This window comes from Taudactylus pleione, unplaced genomic scaffold (assembly GCF_031769625.1).
Source record: "Taudactylus pleione unplaced genomic scaffold, aTauple2 ptg000481l, whole genome shotgun sequence".
Classification (NCBI taxonomy): domain Eukaryota; kingdom Metazoa; phylum Chordata; class Amphibia; order Anura; family Myobatrachidae; genus Taudactylus; species Taudactylus pleione.
In genome coordinates, this window is record NW_028284883.1 from 3,291,640 (window position 1) to 3,313,155 (window position 21,516).

Here is a 21,516-nt window from a genome sequence, read left to right on the forward strand (position 1 = left end):
TTATATATAAATTAATACAACTGCTATCATTCCACGTATATCTTATAATTGTTAAATGTTTTATTCTCACATAATTAGTTAATAATAAAGGTGAGGGACTCACTTATTCACTTATTATGTCACATATATTTCGCTATTTCAATATGTATTTATTTTAGATAGGATTTAATGTAAACATTTTAATTATAATATAATAAAAGTTATATTTCATAATATGGTTTTGCACCATATACTGATCCTTTCTTTCTTGAATCTACTTGTATAATACTATCTGTGGTAGCACCCCCTGATACATACAAGTATATTTATACAGATTTAAGTTGATAATTAGGGATTTCCTTTGTAATATTTACTTATAGTTCCTGTGCAATAGATTTTTTCATTTAATTTGGTTATATGCTTACATATATAACATATGTGGTACACGCATATATATTATTATTAGACATATATACACACACACACGAGGGTGAGTCAAAAATTATCCACACTCCAGTTATATTGAAACTTGTGTTGTCCGCACTGTCTTATCAATGATTTCCGTACTAGGTCGCTGTCTCCCCAGTCACTGCTGTGTAGGTTTGAACGTGTTAAATCAGTTCATTTGTGACTGCTGTGCAAGAAAAAATGGCTGCCCCACTTGTGATATGCACGAAAGAAGAGCAGCGTGCAGTGATTCGTTTTTTGTGTCTCTGGAGCTGATATTTAGCTAAATTTTTGCACAGTATGGAGAAAGTGTCTTGTCACAAATAAGTGTGTACAGTATGAATGGATAGAGAAGTTCAAAGAAGGTTACAAAAGTTTCAGCAATGCAGAAGGAGCCATACGCCCGTCAAGGTCTGATGAAAAAATCATCAGACATCAGATTATCACTTCTTTGGTCCCCTGAAAGAAGCCCTAAGAAGACAAATATTCTCCTCTGATTCTCCTCTGATGAAGAGATGAAGACAGCAGTGCTTTAGTGGCTCGCAGCTCAGTCTAAAACATTTTTTAATGAGGGAATAAGAAAGTTTGTTGACAGATGGACAGTGTGTTGAAAAGCGGGGAGATTATGTTGAAAAATAATGTAATTGTCTTTTCTGAAAGTTAATTAAAATAAATACATTAATTTCATATAGCATCAGTGGCATAACTAGGGCAGAGCAAGCAGGACACGTGCCATGGGCGCCGTAGGACAGCTGGCGCAGGGGGGCGCTGGCGGCCACGGTCCGGCCCAGCCCATCCTAGTTAGGCAGTGTAGTACTGACCACAGTAATGTCCCCAGTTGTGGTCCCTCTTATGTAGGCTCATAGTAGTGCCCCTTATATAGTACCCCAAGTAGTGTCCTTTGCTGCACAGCCGAGCCCCTTCCCTTCCCCTGAGCGCTTACCAAACAGCAACAGGAGGAAGGTGGGAGGCAGGCTCAGGCTGTGCAGTTTAACACACAGATTGCCGCCAGCATGGCAGTGATGTGTGTGTTATCCAGCAGCCAAAGAGAGTCAGACAGACTCTCATTGGTTGCTGCTGCACACACATCACTGCCGCACGGCAGCGATGTGTGTGTTAACCAGCAGCCAATGAGAGTCAGAAAGACTCTCATTGACTGCTGCAGTGCCCACTGCAAGAGCCGGACTGGAGCTCACTCATAAGCTCCGCCATCCGTCTCTTGCAGTGGGTAATGGGAGAGATGTCATGATGTCTCTCCCATAATGCAAAGCGTGCCAGCCCGGGAGGACTGATGTGTGGCGGTGGGAGCAGTGGCCGGAGCCGGAGCGTGGATTCAGGTAAGTGTATTTTTTTAACTTGTGTCTCTGCACTACGTGGGGGGAGGGGGCTACTACTGGGGGCACCACTACTGGGGGTGGGGCACTACTGGGGACTACAACTGGGAGGCTACTACTGGGGCACTGCATCATGAAGGGGAACCTCTACTGGGGACTACTACTGGGGGCACTATATAAGGGGCTTAGTACTAGGGGGCCACTACTGGGGGCACTAAATAGGGAGGACCACTACAGGGGGCACTGTATAAGGGCACTGGATAGGGGGGTTCACTACTGGGGGTCTGCATAAGGGGGACCACTACGGGGGGCACTGCACGGGGGGGGACTACTGCTGGAGGCACTGTATAAGGGGCTTACTACTAGGGGTACAAGGGGCACTGCACTGGGGGGACCACTACTGGGGGCACTAAAAAGGGAGTACCACTACAGGGGGCACAGTATGGGGCACTGGATAGGGGGGATCACTCCTGGTGGCAAGAACTACTGCTGGGGGCACTATTTAAAAGGGCACTGCATAGGGGGACTACTACTGGGGGCACTGAATAAGGGGAACTAATGAGGGGCTGCATAATCGGGGCCTCTACTGGGGCATTGCATACTGGGGGTACTGTATAAGGGGAACTAATGGGGAGATGCATAAGCAGGACCACTACTGGGGGTACTATATAAGGGGCACTACTATGAGCCTACATAAGAGGGACCACAACTGGGGACATTGCATACTGGGGGTACTATACAAGGGGCATTACTGGGGTTAAGGTGCATATGGAAAGGAATGTTCAGAGTAACATTAAAGTGGTGTGTGTCATGTTGACACACGCCTTTCTTAAATGACCATGCCCATTTTTCGTCATGTGCACATAGGGAGGTGGGCACCATTTTTACATTTTCCCTGGGTTCCAAATACCTTAGTTATGCCACTGTATAGCATGCATAATTTGAATAAAGAAATAATGGGGCATACACACTAGATGATAAAACTGAATGATATTAATGATAATGACATCGTTCAACAATATATCATTCATATCATTTAATGTGTATGGTCCGAACGACCAACGATGTCCATTCTGGGGATATCTTTAGCAATGCCATACTGCTGAATCCAGCATGGCCCCGCTCCCCCCCATGCCATCATTTGTTGCTGGTCGCCATCGGCAAGTGTGTATACACTTACCAAGAGCAGGCACCCTCACCGGGTCCGCTGCTGACGATATATCCAGGTGGCTTAAGAATTTGAAGCAAACTGGAGAGTGCCTTTTTCTTTCTTGTCAAGGAGGGAAACATAAGCATATATATATATATATATATATATATATATATATATATTAGTGCAAAGGATGGGCGGCACTGCAGGTCTTTTACTCAAGCAAGTTTTAATGCCAGCATTTCAAGGCTTCACGCCCCTTTGTCAAGGCTACATACAGAAAATGAAAAAACAGTGATTCCTACCTTAAATAGATCACCCTCGTGCATGTATGTCGCCTGTGGGGATTTGCGCTTCCGCACACTGCAGGGCGCGTCCCGCACTGATGACGTTTACAGCTGTCGGCTTCCCTAGTTGCCTGGGATACCGAAGTGTTGCATCTCTATGGCAACTAGATACAATCGTAGTAGTGTTGTGAAAGGAGCACTTCCACCAGTGAAGAAATGCTGTGGATTAAAATATATAAATGATTATCAGGCTGCATGATGAAATGGTCAGAAGGCGTAGTAAGTGATGAAATGAAAAAATGAAGGAAGAAGATAAAAAAAAAAGAGAAAAAAAGAAGAAGGGCTAGGGAAAGGGGGAGATAGAAAGGGAAATGAGATGGTAAAAAACGGAAAAATAAGAAAGAAAACTGAGAAAAGAAAGGAAAAAGGAAGAAAAAAAGGAAAAGGGAGTGGGGTGTAACAACAAAGGTCAAATGAGAATAAAGAGGATATGTCAAGGCAATGATGAGGAGTGAAGAGAGTGGCTGAATGTAAAACGTTAGTTGCATGGAAAATATTTAAGTATTTAAATTGTATATGGGCAATGTGATTGCATGTATCTATTATGCAGTATGAATGAAATGCATTCTAAAAGGTATTCCAACATATTTTGTCATTCAGGCCTTTCGGTGCAATGGTGTTCAATTCAATAATACACTTGGCCTCAAGTCGCAGCAAACGTCTTTCCCTATCTCCTCCTCTTAATGTTATTGGGACATGATCTATAATTTTGTGTTTGAGGACTGCCAGGGAATGTTTCTGTTCTGACAAATGACGTGCTACCGGCTGTTCACTGCTTCTTCCTTGTAGCGCGGATCTTATAGCAGTGCGATGTAAGGTCATCCTTTTTCTCATAGTGATGGTTTTCCTTACAGAACTTAAACCACAGGGACAGACTATGGTGTATATGATGAATGATGATGTAAAAGTTAAAATATGGTTGATTTTGTAGCTTTTGTTGTTGTGTGGGTTTTTAAAGTCCCCTCCGGTTACCATATTTTGACAAGTGGTACACTTGAGACATTTGTAACATCCATTCGGCTTTTTGAGAAACTTGGAACTGTCTTCTGGTTTTTTGTTGAATCCCGTGATGTCGGCATGTACTATGGTGTCTCTTATATTGCGTCCTCTAAGAAAACAGGTCATGGGTTGTTTGCCTTTGAAACAGGGAAGGTCTTTGTCTGTTGCGAGGATTGGCCATAATGCCTTACTGGTAGGGGTGTGCACCGGCCACTTTTCGTGTTTTGTGTTTTGGTTTTGGATCTGGATCTTTCTTCGTGTTTTGGATCTGGATTGGTTTTGCCAAAACCACCCTTCCGTGTTTTGGGTTCTGGGTTTTGTGTTTTGGATCTGTATTTTTTTTTAAAAAAGCATAAAAACAGCTAAAATCACAGAATTTGTTGGTTTCTCTGCTCCTATGCTATTATTAACCTCGATAACCTTAATTTCCACTCATTTCCAGTCTATTCTGAACACCTCACACCTCACAATAGTGTTTTTATGTCCAAAAGGTTGCACCGAGGTAGCTGGATGACTATGCTAAGCGACACGAGTGGGCGGCACAAACACGTGACCCATCTAGGAGTGACACTGCAGTGGCAGACAGGATGGCAGTTAGAAAAACTAGGCCCCAAACTGTACATAATGCAAAGAAAAAAAAGAAGTGCAAGATTTAATTGTCCTTGGGCCCTCCCACCCACCCTTATGTTGTATAAACAGGACATGCACACTTTAACAAATCAATCATTTCAGCGCCAGGGTCTGCCACACAACTGTGGCTGAAATGATTGGTTCGTTTGGGCCCCCACAAAACAAGCTGGCAATTAATGTGTCCCTGCACAAACTGGCTCTACGGAGGCAAGATGTCATCCTCATCCTCCTCATCCACCGATTCCTCACCCTCTTCAGTGTGTACATCCTCATCCTCACAAAGTATTAACTCGTCCCCACTTGAATCCACCACCACAGGTCCCTCTGTACCTTCTGGAGGCTGGTCTCCCTGGAAGAGCTGATAATTCATTTTGATGAACATCATCTTCTCCACATTCTGTGGAAGCAACCTCCTACGCCTTTCGCTGACAAGGTTCCCGGCTGCACTAAACACTCTTTCGGAGTACACACTGGAGGGGGGGCAACTCAGGTAAAATAGAGCCAGCTTGTACAGGGGCCTCCAAATTGCCTCTTTTTCCTGCCAGTACAGGTATGGACTGTCTGACATGCCTACTTGGATGCTGTCACCGATGTAATCCTCCACCATTCTGTCAATGGTGACAGTATCATATGCAGTGACAGTAGACATGTCAGAAATTGTTGCCAGGTCCTTCAGTCCGGACCAGATGTCCAAACTTGGTCCTGCCTGCCCTGCATCACCGCCAGCGGGTTGCTTAGGATACCTAAGTTTTTTCCTGGCAGCCCCAGTTGCAGGAGAAAATGAAGAAGGAGCCGTTGACGTGTCACGTTCCGCTTCAGCTGACAGTGTGTTCACCAGCAGGTCTTTGCACCTCTGCAGGCTTGTGTCGGCCGGAAAGAGGGACACCACATAGGCTTTAAACCTAGGATCAAGCACGATGGCCAAAATGTAGTGGTCTGATTTCAACAGATTGACCACCCTGGAATCCTGGCAAAGCGAATGAAGGGCTTCATCCACAAGTCCCACATGCCGAGCGGAATCGCTCCGTCTTAGCTCCTCCTTCACTTTCTCCAGCTGCTTCTGCAAAAGCCTGATGAGGGGAATGACCTGACTCAAGCTGGCTGTGTCTGAACTGACTTCACGTGTGGCAAGTTCGAAGGGCTGGAGAACCTTGCACAACACGGAAATCATTCTCCACTGCGCTTGAGTCAGGTGCATACCCCCTCCTTTGCCTATGTCATAGGTGGATGTATAGGCTTGTATGGCCTTTTGCTGCTCCTCCATCCTCTGAAGCATATAGAGGGTTGAGTTCCACCATGTCACAAGCTCTTGCTTCAGGTGATGGCGGGGCAGGTTCAAGAGTGTTTGCTGGCGCTCCAGTCTTCGGCACGCAGTCGCTGAATGGCAAAAGTGGCCAGAAATTTTTTGGGCCACCCAAAGCGTCTCCTGCACGCCCCTGTCGCTTTTCAGAAAATTCTGCACCACCAAGTTTATTGTGTGAGCAAAACATGGGACGTGCTGGAATTTGCCCAGATGTAATGCCCGCACAATATTGGTGGCATTGTCAGATATCACAAATCCCCAGGAGAGTCTAAGTGGGGTAAGCCACTGGGCGATGATTTCCCTCAGTTTCTCTAAGAGGTTGTCGGCGGTGTGCCTCTTACTGAAACCGGTGATACACAGCGTAGCCTGCCTTGTAACGAGCTGGCGTTTCTGAGATGCTGCTACTGGTGACGCTGCTGCTGTTGCTGCGTAAGGTGATACATCTACCCAGTGGGCTGTCACAGTCATATAGTCCTTAGTCTGCCCTGTTCCACTTGTCCACATGTCCGTGGTTAAGTGGACATTGTGTACAACGGCATTTTTCAGGACACTGAGGACACTTTTTCTGATGTTTCTGTACAGTTTCGGTATCGCCTGCCTAGTGAAGTGGAATCTAGACGGGATTTGGAACCGGGGACACACTACCTCCATCAATTGTCTAAATCCCACTGCACTAATGGCGGATACCGGACGCACGTCTAACACCAACATAGCAGTCAAGGCCTCAGTTATACGTTTTGCTTCAGGATGACTGCTGTCGTACTTCATCCTCCTCGCTAAGGACTGTTGGAGGGTCAATTGTTTAGTAAAAGTAGTGGTGTTCCTACTTCCTCTCTGGGATGATGAACGACTCCCAGCAGCAGCAACAGCAGCAGCGGCAGCAGTAGGCGTAGCAATGCAGGATCCTCCAGAGGAATCCCGGATAGGAGAGTCAGTCATGCCAGTGACATGGCCTGCAGGACTACTTCCGATCCTGACTAAGGAGGAAATTGACGAGGAGGGAGTTGACGGTGTGGTTTGCAGGCGCTTGGATACAACAGGACAACGGGATTTAGGTGTCCCTGGACTGCTTACGGTCTTAGCCAAAGTTTCTGAACTTGACAGTAACTTTTTATGAACGCGCTGCAGGTGCCGTATAAGGGAAGATGTTCCTAGGTGGTTGACGTCCCTACCCCTACTTATTTCACCTTTACATATGGTACATATGGCAAGACAGTTGTTGTCCGGATTTGGATAGAAATATTGCCAGACCAAAGAGGTGGAATGTTTGGTCTTCTGCCCAGGCATGACCGTGATGGGCTTTTTCATCCCACGGACAACAACTGTCTCCCCTGGAGCCTGATTTAAACAAACCACATCACCATCAGAATCCTCCTCGCCAACTTCCTCCTCAGCGCCAGCTACACCAGTATCCTCATCCTGTTGTACTTCAACAGTGACATCTTCAATTTGCATATCAGCAAGAGGACTGTGGGTGCTCCTTTCAGCACTTGCAGGGGGCGTGCAAATGGTGGAAAGAGCCACCTCTTCCCGTCCAGTGCTGGGAAGGTCAGGCATCGCAACCACCACCACACTTGGACTCTCCTTGGGGATTTGTGATATCTTCTTAGAAAGCACAGTTCTTCGCTGTGCTTTTGCCAGCTTAACTCTTTTGATTTTTTTAGTGGGAGGAGGGCTTCCATCGTCATGTGAAGCTGAACCACTAGTCATGAACATACTAGGGATCGACCTTAGCCGTTCCTTGCCACTCCGTGTCGTAAATGGCATATTGGCAAGTTTACGTTTCTCTTCAGCTGATTTAAATGTCTTTTTCAAGGTCATTTTCCTGAACTTTGCCATTTGGGATTGTATGTGCCCTCTACTATGACATTGGGCATCGGCCTTGGCAGACGACGTTGATGGCATGTTATCGTCTATGTCATGACTAGTGGCAGCAGCTTCAGCACTAGGAGGAAGTGGTTCTTGATCTTTCTCTATTTTATTTTTATCGGAGAAAGTTTGGTCCTCCATTTATGTTATATCGATTTGATATATACGTGCGGCTAAACACAGAAAATAATTTTCTTTTTGGTTTGGACTGGAGTGTACTTTCGGGGGTTACAGCACCCTTAACGGTCAAGCCAGCCGGCCCTTTACTTATGACACAGGCGCACGCTTGGCACTACTATGTTGATGCACGTGCGGCTACTGCGCACACAATTCACAAACACAGAAAATAATTTTTTTTTGGTTTGGACTGGAGTGTACTTTGGGGGTTACAGCACCCTTTAACGGTCAAGCCAGCCGGCCCTTTACTTATGACACAGGCGCACGCTTGGCACGACTTTGTTGATGCACGTGCGGCTACTGCGCACACAATTCACAAACACAGAAAATATTTTTTTTTTGGTTTGGACTGAAGTGTACTTTCGGGGGTTACAGCACCCTTTAACGGTCAAGCCAGCCGGCCCTTTACTTATGACACAGGCGCACGCTTGGCACTACTTTGTTGATGCACGTGCGGCTACTGCGCACACAATTCACAAACACAGAAAATATATTATTTTTTTAGCACTTGGGGGGAGCACCCCTGATGGACAGAGCACCCCCTGGACAACACTACAGCACCCCTTTAGGACTGGGACACTGCACAGGACTTTGGAGTGGACACAGCCCCTATGGAGAACTGACTGCACAACACAGTCCAGCCAGCCCCTATGGACTTTGAAGTAGTGGACACAGCCCCTATTAACAACAGCAGCACAGCACAACACAGCCAGCCCCTATGGACTTTGAAGTAGTGGACAACAGCAGCACTACACTACACTACACAGCCCAAACTCCCACCCTCCCTCTTCACTGTCCACAGCCGAGTGAGTCAATGGCGCCGACGCGGGTACCTTATATAGGATCCAAAACCCGCGAGACTCGGAAGGCGGGATGATGACGTTTTGCCTCGATTTCAGATCCGAATCAGGCGGGAAAAGTCGAGCCTGACTCGGATTGGACTCGGATCGGGGGGGCTCGGGGGGGTTCGGATTTCAGAAATCCGAACCCGCTCACCCCTACTTACTGGCATGTTGTATTACTGGACTTAAAGTTGTATATTTTTGTTTCCAGGTAATTACAGCTTTGTCCTGTTTGATGGGCGGTTGTAATAGCAGATCTCTGTTCATTTTGAGAACACCACTTCGGTATCCCAGGCAACTAGGGAAGCCAACAGCTGTATACGTCATCAGTGTGGGACGCGCCATGCAGTGTGCGGAAGCGCGAATCCCCTCAGGCGACATCCATGCACGTAGGTGATCTATTTAAGGTAGGAACCACTGTTTTTTCATTTTCTGTATGTAGCCTTGACAAAGTGGCGTGAAGCCTTGAAACGTTGGCATTAAAACTTGCTTGAGTTGCAGTGCCGCCCATCCTTTGCACTCTGTACTTTTCAACACTGAGGAGGGCACGCAGGCTATTATACAAGGATAACGGGAGTGTTGGGCCGAGTGGATTTCTATACATTTGGGACCTCAGACAGAGGATTCCCTAAAGGGTCAGGGCACCCATCCAACTTCTATTTTTCTACATTAAGGATCATCCATTTTTATATTCTTAAGTGATCAGTTCGGTATTGAAGTGATATGGAGCATGTCACTATCACATCAGGATCGGCTGAAGCAATGGGTTTCAGGGGGATCAACATCATTCATAAAGAGCATCACAGCTTCATGGATGATGAAGCTGACAACATTCTATTTAAAGAAAAATTGGTACAGAATGATGCAACAACAATCAATGAGGACATTTTTCGGCAATTATTTAAAATGAAAAAAAGAGAGATGGACTTTCAGCTACATGGAATCACCTTGTCGGACTATTACCGTGAGAAAATGATACCACACAGCTTCAGGGTTAAGAATACCCCAACTATTGGCCGATACAATCCGGAATTTTGCCATAAATGGGTGGGTATTTTGAATAAATGTGGCATGGATCTCATGCTCCTCGTCATAGAGGAGGCAGGCAGAGAACTCAAATTAATTAGAGAAAAAATAGCATCATTTGAAAATACCAACAAACAAACACTGCAACAAGAAGCACATCATGATTTACATCTAAAACTTAAAGCCCAAGGTGAAAACTATAGAAGGGAACTAGTTAAATTCAAACAAAACAAGTTGCACACGGTCTGTGCAGATTATGAAGAGAATAAAGTCTACCGTTGGCTCACAAGTAGTGAACAAAACAAACTGCCATTCTTCAGACATAAACAGAACTGGAGACAGCGAAGAGGAAACATCACCACTACTGATAACATAACTTCTAATAGTGACAGTGATCAAATGTATGTGGATTCTGACGGACCTGAACAAAGTACAGCTTTCCCTTTAGAAGTATCTCCCATAGTAACCTCAGAACCCACAGGACGCCCACTCGTCGGGGGGGGGGGGGCAAGGCAAGAGGAATCAACACAAGGAAAGGAAGGAAGAAGACTTAATAGTCAATCTGTCTTCAAGAGAATTATTAGAGGTAGAAAGAAGGGTTCTCAACATGGCCTTTCATTCGTACCCACCAATAAATACAATGAATTCCAGTGGCAAGAGGATTTACACCATTATTCACGAAAATTACGATTACGCGAGTTCTTCCAATATAAAGAAAATTCAGAAGTCCAACAACAGTTTTCTAAATTCATTCAATCCAGATCAATATCGAATTTTGATCCACAATCCCAAAATTCATCAATTAAAACCTATTCCAGACTATTGGATAATTCAGTAAAAAAATATAACGGAGCCAAAATGAATAATCATTACAACTTAACAACAGAGGAAAATAGAGCATTAAAACAACTTGGCCTATATAGAGACATAATATTGCGCCCTGCGGACAAAGGCGGAGCTATAATCGTTATGGATCTGAAAGATTACATGACAGAGGTGGACCGTCAATTACTAGATCAACAAGTATATGAGAAACTATCAAGAGATCCTACGACAGAGTACAAAACAGAACTGGATGAACGACTTAACACAGCTGCACAGGAGAACAAAATCACTAATAAAATGCGTACAGCACTAACACAAAAATTCCTGCAGTACCAGTTCTATATATGGTCCCAAAGATCCACAAAAATCAGACATGACCACCAGGCTGCCCCATCATATCGACCAGAAATTCTCTTTACCAGCCAATTTCACAACTTCTGGATGCAATTCTACAACCTCTTGTTTCTAAACAACAAACAGTGCTCAAAGATACCATGTCCTTTTTATCACAGTTACAACAAATTGGCACAGTACCTGAAGACACCTTGATCTGTGTTATGGACATATGCAATTTATACACAGTCATCCCACATGAAGAAGGACTCAGAGCCACCAGGGAATTATTAATTTTGGAAGAATACAATGATTTTGACCCCAATCTGTTTATCCATCTCCTGGAATTTACGTTAACACGTAATTATTTCCTGTATAATGGAGAATATTTTTTACAGTGCACAGGTTGCGCAATGGGCAGCAATAGGGCACCCACCTACGCAAATGCCTACATGCTTAAAGAAGAACACAGCATGTTTTTTCAAAACCAGGAGATATCGAAACATATTCTATTTTTTTTGTCGATACATGGACAATTTGTCTATGTTTTGGAATGGAAGGGAGCAGGATTTCATTGATTTAATGATGACTATCAACAGCAGGGCATCACCAATAAAACTTACTTATCAATACAGCAAGGAAACATTGAATGATCTTGATGTAAAGGTTTCCATAATTAATAAACAAATAACAACTTCAGTATATAACAAGAGCACAGATAAAAACAACTTGCTTCTTGCCTCAAGTCACCATCCAGTATCGTTGAAAAGGGGCCTGCCTAGATCCCAGATGCTAAGAGTTGCTCGGATCACAAGCAATCCCGAGGAAAGAGAAGGAGCGCTTAACGATATTATCACTAAATTTTGTAACAGAGGATATGACCCCAGCTTACTAAAACAACAAAAATTGGAAATTCTCAAAATGAACAAAGATCTGCTATTATAACCAACCATCAAACAGGACAAAGCTGTAATTACCTGGAAACAAAAATATACAACTTCAAGTCCAGTAATACAACACGCCAGTAAGGCATTATGGCCAATCCTCGCAACAGACAAAGACCTTCCCTGTTTCAAAGGCAAACAACCCATGACCTGTTTTCTTAGAGGACGCAATATAAGAGACACCATAGTACATGCCGACATCACGGGATTCAACAAAAAACCAGAAGACAGTTCCAAGTTTCTCAAAAAGCCGAATGGATGTTACAAATGTCTCAAGTGTACCACTTGACAAAATGTGGTAACCGGAGGGGACTTTAAAAACCCACACAACAACAAAAGCTACAAAATCAACCATATTTTAACTTTTACATCATCATTCATCATATACACCATAGTCTGTCCCTGTGGTTTAACTTATGTAAGGAAAACCATCAGTATGAGAAAAAGGATGACCTTACATCGCACTGCTATAAGATCCGCGCTACAAGGAAGAAGCAGTGAACAGCCGGTAGCACGTCATTTGTCAGAACAGAAACATTCCCTGGCAGTCCTCAAACACAAAATTATTGATCATGTCCCAATAACATTAAGAGGAGGAGATAGGGAAAGACGTTTGCTGCGACTTGAGGCCAAGTGGATTATTGACTTGAACACCATTGCACCGAAAGGCCTGAATGACAAAATATGTTGGAATACCTTTTAGAATGCATTTCGTTCATACTGCATAATAGATACATGCAATCACATTGCCCATATACAATTTAAATACTTAAATATTTTCCATGCAACTAATGTTTTACATTCAGCAACTCTCTTCTCTCCTCATCATTGCCTTGACATATCCTCTTTATTCTCATTTGACCTTTGTTGTTTCACCCCCACTCCCTATTCCTTTTTTTCTTCCTTTTTCCTTTCTTTTCTCAGTTTTCTTTCTTATTTTTCCATTTTTTACCATCTCCTTTTCCTTTCTATCTCCCTCTTTCCCTATCCCTTCTTCTTCTTTTTTTTTTTCTCTTCTTACTTCATTTTTTCATTTCATCACTTACTAAGTCTTCTGACCATTTCGTCATGCAAGATATGTAGAAAAAGGAGAAAAAGAAGACTCTTTCTTGGAGGCACTCAAAAAGATATAACTGAAAATAAAGGGTAATTAAAATTTAACTTTTATTGGTTATATTTCTAAAATGTAGGGTTGACGTACGATATATAGTATATAAAAATGTCATGTGACATGTGTGTTATCTGTACCTGTTGACAGATATATGCCTAAAAGGAAACTTTTGAGAGATTTATTTTCATAAAGTAAACTATACTGAACGATGGCGAATATTGAAAGATAAAGGTCAATCTGTTCATAGAAGATATTCAAATATACATAAATAAATGTGACCATATATAATTATAGATTGTTGAGTTGCCAGAACAATGATTGACACTTATAAAGTAAATGAATACACAAATAGAGTGCCCTCCTGCACGGAGGATCCCTCATGCACCAACTTGCAATACAGATAAATGTGTCAAATCCTAATACCTGTGGGATAAAATTGATGATAAAGTAGATTGCATAGATATTCCAAATAAATTGTAATAAAACACAATGTAATCATATTATAATATATCAATCCCACTTGTTAGGATAGGATGTTACGGAGGATCCCTCATACACCAATTTGCAATATAATATGTACCAGTACATGTGTCATATCCTAATACCTGTGGGAAATAGTTGATAATAAAGTAGCATGCATAGATATTCCAAATGATTTGTAAATGACCACAATGTAAGGAAATTACAATATATCAATCCCACATATCATCATAGGATGTTACGGAAAATCCCTCATGCACCAACTTGCAATATAATATGTACAAGTAAAAGTGTCATATCCTAATACCTGTGGGAAAAAAATTATAATAACGTAGCATACATAGATGTTCCAAATAATTTGTAAATGATCACAATATGAGAATATTACAATATATTAATCCCACTTGTTAGGATAGGGTGTTTAAGATGCAAAAATTGTCACCTATGGAGCAAGAATTAGATTAGGTATAGCATGTCAGATTGAATATCTGAGAATTCAATAGGTATACCATATCATAAGTATCACAGAGTGAAGGAGAGGTGCCCAGATCCTGACCACCCCACTTCTGCTGTCACCTAGTCTTGTATCTAACAGAGGACAAGGGATGAGAGAGTGGGGTTGGCAGCTGGTGGGAAGGAAGGAAATGAGCACTTCTGCTGTCAGTGTGCGCAAACCCCGGCTATCCTGATATCAGAGACATTGCAGGACAGGCAGGGCCGGTCGGCTGATGAGAGAGTGCGAAAAATAATAAGAATGCAGCATAAAGATTGCAGTTTAATTCCACACAATGAAAAGAGTTTTACATATATATTTTTGGTTGATATTTTAGTTAGGTAATTTCAGCAAGATAAAATTAATAAAGATAGAGTAAATAGCTGCTTTAGCATACGTTGGATATAAAGGGCATGTGCTGAGTGGTATCCCAATATATTAGTACTGACTGTCCTCAGTATTATGAGGACGTCAAAGGGCTAGTTATAAGTACTATCTGTTACCTATTGTCCTAGTCCTTATAGTGATAGAGTACTGTGATACGTAATGCCCAAGAGTCACAACTCTCTGAGAGTGACTGAATCCTGGGCGAGTGTGCTATTGTCACCACAATGCTCCATATAATGCCTGTGGGTGCAGGGATTAAATTACCCTTTGCTGATGCTCGATCAGGGGAGCTTCTGATATATTGTGTCCATGTAGTCCCAGCCCATAAGTAGTGACTGAGTCCCGGACTGGTATGCTGTAATCACCGTACAGCTCCGTATTGTGTCTATAGGTGCGGGGATTCAAATACCTCGTGCTGATACACAGTGTGCAGATCAGGGCAACTTCAAATAAGATGTGTCCATGGAGGACAAGTGGTCATGGCTGCCGTCCTGTAACCAAGCGGCAGTGAGGTGCAGGGGAAATCCCAAGTGCGCGTCAGTCGGGAGGATGCCCTGCCTTCCGGATATGTGACCCTTGTGTAGAGCAGGAAGTAGCGGCTGCCGTACTGTGATCGGGCGGCGGTGAGCTCCAGGGAAGTCCCTGTGTGCGTCAGTCGGGAGGGTGCCCTGCCTCCCAGATCACATGACCATTCTTGATGACGTACATTTCACCTATTCAGAGGCTTGTTCACATCCATTCCTGTCCGGGACTCAGTTACTACTTATGGGCTGTGCTTACATGGACACAATATATCAGAAGCTCCCCTGATCGAGCATCAGCAAAGGGTCATTTAATCCTTGCACCCACAGGCATTATATGGAGCATTGTGGTGACAATAGCACACTCGCCCAGGATTCAGTCACTCTCAGAGAGTTGTGACTCTTGGGCATTACGTATCACAGTACTCTATCACTATAAGGAGTAGGACAATAGGTAACAGGTAGTACTTATAACTAGCCCTCTGACATCCTCATAATACTGAGGACAGTCAGTACTAATATATTGGGATACCACTCAGCACATGCCCTTTATAGCCAACGTATGCTAAAGCAGCTATTTACTCTATCTTTATTAATTTTATCTTGCTGAAATTACCTAACTAAAATATCAACCAAAAATATATATGTAAAACTCTTTTCATTGTGTGGAATTAAACTGCAATCTTTATGCTGCATTCTTATTATTTTTCGCACTCTCTCATCAGCCGACCGGCCCTGCATGTCCTGCAATGTCTCTGATATCAGGATAGCCGGGGTTTGTGCACACTGACAGCAGAAGTGCTCATTTCCTTCCTTCCCACCAGCTGCCAACCCCACTCTCTCATCCATTGTCCTCTGTTAGATACAAGACTAGGTGACAGCAGAAGTGGGGTAGTCAGGATCTGGGCACCTCTCCTTCACTCTGTGATACTTACGATATGGTATACCTATTGAATTCTCAGATATTCAATCTGACATGCTATACCTAATCTAATTCTTGCTCCATAGGTGACAATTTTTGCTGCTTAAACACCCTATCCTAACAAGTGGGATTGATATATTGTAATATTCTCATATTGTGATCATTTACAAATTATTTGGAACATCTATGTATGCTAAATTATTATCATTTTTTTCCCACAGGTATTAGGATATGACACATTTACTGGTACATATTATATTGCAAGTTGGTGCATGAGGGATTTTCCGTAACATCCTATGATGATATGTGGGATTGATATATTATAATATCCTTACATTGTGTTTTATTACAATTTATTTGGAATATCTATGCAATCTACTTTATCATCAATTTTATCCCACAGGTATTAGGATTTGACACATTTATCTGTACATATCATATTGCAAGTTGGTGCATGAGGGATCCTCCGTGCAGGAGGGCACTCTATTTGTGTATTCATTTACATTATTAGTGTCAATCATTGTTCTGGCAACTCAACGATCTATAATTATATATGGTCACATTTATTTATGTATATTTGAAATATCTTCTATGAACAGATTGACCTTTATCTTTCAATATTCGCCATCGTTCAGTATATTTTACTTTATGAGAATAAATCTCTCAAAAGTTTCCTTTTAGGCATATATCTGTCAACAGGTACAGATAACACACATGTCACATGACATTTTTATATACTATATATCGTACGTCAACCCTACATTTTAGAAATATAACCAATAAAAGTTAAATTTTAATTACCCTTTATTTTCAGTTATATCTTTTTGAGTGCCTCCAAGAAAGAGTCTTCTTTTTCTCCTTTTTCTACATATATTGCTATCCTGACTCTGGGGAGCACCGCCAACTATAAATATCTATTTTCCGAATTACGGTACTTGAATTCATTAAGTTGGTTTATAAACTATATCTTCTCAAAATGTTAGTTAAAATAATTTGTTCGGGCAGTGGTAATCCAATATTTCCACAAAAAAATTGCCCTCCCATCCGGAATTGAGTCCTGTGCAAAAACTCAACTCCAAGCACACATACCATTTCGTCATGCAGCCTGATAATCATTTATATATTTTAATCCACAGCATTTCTTCACTGGTGGAGGTGCTCCTTTCACAACACTACTACGATTGTATCTAGTTGCCATAGAGACGCAACATTTCGGTATCCCAGGCAACTAGGGAAGCCGACAGCTGTATACGTCATCAGTGCGGGACGCGCCCTGCAGTGTGCGGAAGCGCGAATCCCCACAGGCGACATCCATGCACGAGGGTGATCTATTTAAGGCAGGAATCACTGTTTTTTCATTTTCTGTATGTAGCCTTAACAAAGGGGCTTGAAGCCTTGAAACATTGGCATTAAAACTTGCTTGAGTAAAAGACCTGCAGTGCCGCCCATCCTTTGCACTCTGTACTTTTCAACACTGAGGAGGGCACGCAGGCTATTATACAACAATCACAGGAGTGCCGGGCCGAGTGGACTTCTAAAATATTATATATATATAGTTATATATAGTGACACAGTTGGGATAGGGGTCCCTTTTCTGGGGTGGATGGACTCCCTCTTTACACATACGGCAGCTGTAGAAACAGGACACAAGTCTGGGGTTCTCGTACAAACTGGTCGGCGCCAGTCTTTTTTGTGCCAAGTGAATATAACAAATTATTAATGAAAATCCTAGCCTGTCTGGGCATTAACTAAACAATAGGTACCCTCACTACCAGGATGGTAGGGCCTACTGCCCACACCGTCAACAACAGCACGAGCACAATACTTACAGGGTTGTCATAACAGTGTCTTGGTTGACGTATTGCGTAATGGTATCGCTTCCGGGTACCTGGTAGTGTAATCCATTATCACCAGAATATATTGATCGTCCCGGACAGATTTCATTAATGGCCCAACCAAATCCATAGCTATTTTTTCAAACAGAACCTCAATAATGGGTAACAGAACCAGGGGACTTTTGAAATGTGGCCTTGGAGCATGATACTGACATTCAGGACAGGATGCACAATAGTAAGATACCTCTTTATGGACCCCGGGCCAAAAAACCTCTCAGTAGTTTTCTCTACCCCTAGGTGGCCTGCCATTATATGACCATGGGCCAGATCTAACACTGTTCTTCTATATGCTTTGGGAATTATTAATTGTTCCACAATATCTTCCCCCTTCTTAGTCACCTGATACAACAAATCCTGACATATTGCCATGTGAGGATATAACAAAGGACTATCGGGGTCTATGGGTTTACCATTGATCACCTTGACATTCTCCCTGGCTTTTACCAGAGTAGGGTCACTTAACTGCTCCACGGCAAAGACCTCTCTTCTGACCTCTAAATAAGGCAGATGATCAACTGGCTCAACAACACTACTCACCTCAGTGGGAGGCACATCACTTGGTGAGCCACCATCATGCTCTGCATTCTCTATTTCGCCAATCATACTAGAAAAAAGGAACATCTCTGACTCTGCTACTACATCAGTAACCCTCTCAAACGAGTCAGGGTGATTTACCTCTGTGCAAAATCGACTTTCCCACAACTTCCAGAAGTCAGCAAAGTCTCTCCCCAATATTGCATCATATATTGAGTCATGTACCAAAACCACAAAGACTATCGTGGAACCACATGATGTCTCGATGTTCACTTCTGCAGTAATATAATAGCGAGTGTCCCCATGTATGCAGGTCACACCAACAGTTTTCCCCTTACACTTCAAGGGGTTCACAAGCTCAGCTTTCACAATTGCCACCAGGCTACCAGAATCTAACAGAGCCTCTACACGGTTGCCTTCTACAGTAAGTACACACATGTGCATATAAGTCTCAGCCGACCAGTCAGCAGTACAGGCTGGCTGTACAAAGAAAGACCTCCTGTGGTATACACGAGCAGTATCACATTGCATAGGTTCAGAGGTAAGTGGACAATTAGCTGCAATATGGCCAAAGCCACCACATCAGAAACACTGAATCACATTATAATCTAGTCTTTTATGGGGAAGGAACCTTCCTGGCCTGGCTGGCCTGTCTCCAGGTTCCTCACCCTCAGTCTTAGGTACATTCCATCACCCAGCACCCTTCTCCCCTGGAACAGTCTTACCAGTGCCAATAGGAGTTCGCCGTTGTGCCATCGGGGCAGACTCAACAGTTCCTCAGCCGCCACATACCTCTCCACTAGTTCGACTAGCAGGTCTGCAGACTTAGGGTCTGCAGGGCTCACCCACTTGCGCAGAGATGCAGGTAGCGATCATAGATACTGGTCCATCACGACTCTTTCCACCATTTGTGGTCCTGTCAGTGTCTCGGGCTGCAGCCATTTTGTGGATAGATGGACGAAGTCATGCATCTGGGAGGCGTGGAGGTTTTTACATTTGTAACTCCCAGTGGTGGACTCGCTGGGCCTGAACAAATGAGGTGACTCCCAAGCAGGAAAGGATCTCCCATTTTAACTTTGTATAGTCCTTGGCATCATCCAGGCATAAATCATAGTAGGCCTTTTGTGGTTCTCCAGACAGGAAGGGTGCCACAAGACTTGCCCACTGTTCCTTGGGCCAACTCTCCCTTTCCGCGGTTCTCTCAAAGGCTGTAAGATACACCTCCACATCATCACTCAGGGTCATCTTCTGCAAAAAATGAATGGCTCGTATAAAGAGAGTGTGGGTTGGAGGGTCAGTAGAAGCATCTCCAGTCAGGGCTACCAAGTGTTGTACTACCTCTTTTAAGGCCTGGTGGGTTTCCTCGATGGCAACTTGTTGTTGCCTCTGGGCTGTCTCCAAGGCCAGCAGTTGCACATTGGTGGATTCCTGCAGAGCTCTGGTAGCTTCCTGCTGCAGTTTGTTAGTTTCCTGCTAAGCTGCCGTAGCTTGGAGCAGGGCTTTAACAATGTCCTCCATTTTGTCCTGGAGTGTAGGTTGGAAGCAGAATCTGGCTTCCATAAGCATCTGCGGATGCCAACTCTATGGACTTCAAAGGACAACTTTATATCCACACTGACGAATTGGTGTCTGTCCCTTTAAATTTTAAACAAAAAAATTTCCTTGCTGCAATTTCAGTGTGTGATTGCCTGCATTCTCCTCCACTTGTGACACAGTCAGGATAGGGGTCCCTCTCCTGGGGTAGATGGACTCCCTCTTTACACACACAGCAGCCATAGAAACAGAACACAAGTCTGAGGTTCTCGTACAAACTGGTCGGCGCCAGTCTTTATTGTGCCAAATGAATATAACAAATCATAAACAAAAATCCTAGTCCATCTGGGCAATAACTAAACAGTAGGTACCCTCACTACCAGGACGGTAGGGCCCACTGCCCACACCATCAACAACAGCACATACACAGTACTTACAGGGTTGTCATAACAGTGTCTCTGGACATGCTAGCCTAAATGCCTACTTCCCTAGGTGTGAGACACTCAGCTACAACTCAACACAGTTTATATCAGCCAGTTCCAGCTGTAAGCCCTAATGAGCCTGCTACCAGGCTGAAAGCCCCAAAACCTGGAGTGGCCTGTGGATGGAGCCCTCCCTCTCCTCACATCCACACCCCTAGGACCCAAACCAGCTTTTCCAAAAGCCAATACTCTGGTCTGCTTACAAAACAGACTTCTCCTGGGGTTTTTAAGAACACATAGGCCAAAAACCTAGGACAAATGTACCTGCCATTGACCACTTTACCAGTGCTTCTATCACTATATATATATATATATATATATATATATATATATACATACATACAACTCCACACAGGTAAGGTTTTGGTCTGGAATTGAACTCACAGCTGTAAGGAGAGAGCACCTGGAGAGATGCATAAGGGGCATTTACATGCAAGTGCATTACAAAACAGGCATTAACACACAAGTCACCCCATGCTTCCTATTTAACTTGATGCTAACTCTAATGCATCCATTTACCTGGTACAGGTATATAAATACAGTAGGTGATGTCTTCTGTATTTCTGCTCCACATGCATTAGTGAACTCTATTTTGGAAACATAAGTGTACAAGCATTTGCACAAAAAGTACACCTTTATTTTCTACTCTTGATAGGGTCAATAGTTTATAACTATCCATAATTTACACAGCAAGTCCTAGGTGTTAAAGACATAGGGCCTATGCCAATGTACTAATAATCGCGGCACTTCTGCAATTATTTTGTATCCATTTCCCCGGGAATATCAATGAAAATATCCTGGCTATGTACCATGGGGAACTCGCAGGGACAGCAGCTGCGGTAACCACTGTCCTTGTGAGTTATATCCCTGGCATTTAGAAGTTTTTCACAGAAGTGAAAGACTTCTCCAGGGGATCGGACACAGGGCCTAATTAAGATCAGTCCCGCTTGCGA

General features: G+C 43.3%; 1 protein-coding gene across 3 annotated transcripts in view; it reads right to left on the reverse strand.

Moving 5' to 3' along the window:
* Positions 1-21,516, reverse strand: part of LOC148502861 (cytochrome P450 2C8-like) — a 65,733-nt gene that overhangs the window by 42,383 nt on the left and 1,834 nt on the right. The window contains exon 1 of one of the 3 annotated variants that reach the window (XM_088449286.1): positions 3,216-3,325. The exons of the other annotated variants lie outside the window; for them this stretch is intronic. The gene's annotated coding sequence lies outside the window, so the exon portion shown is untranslated. Of the gene's footprint in view, positions 1-3,215; positions 3,326-21,516 lie in introns of those variants that run through there. 3 annotated transcript variants of the gene reach the window in all.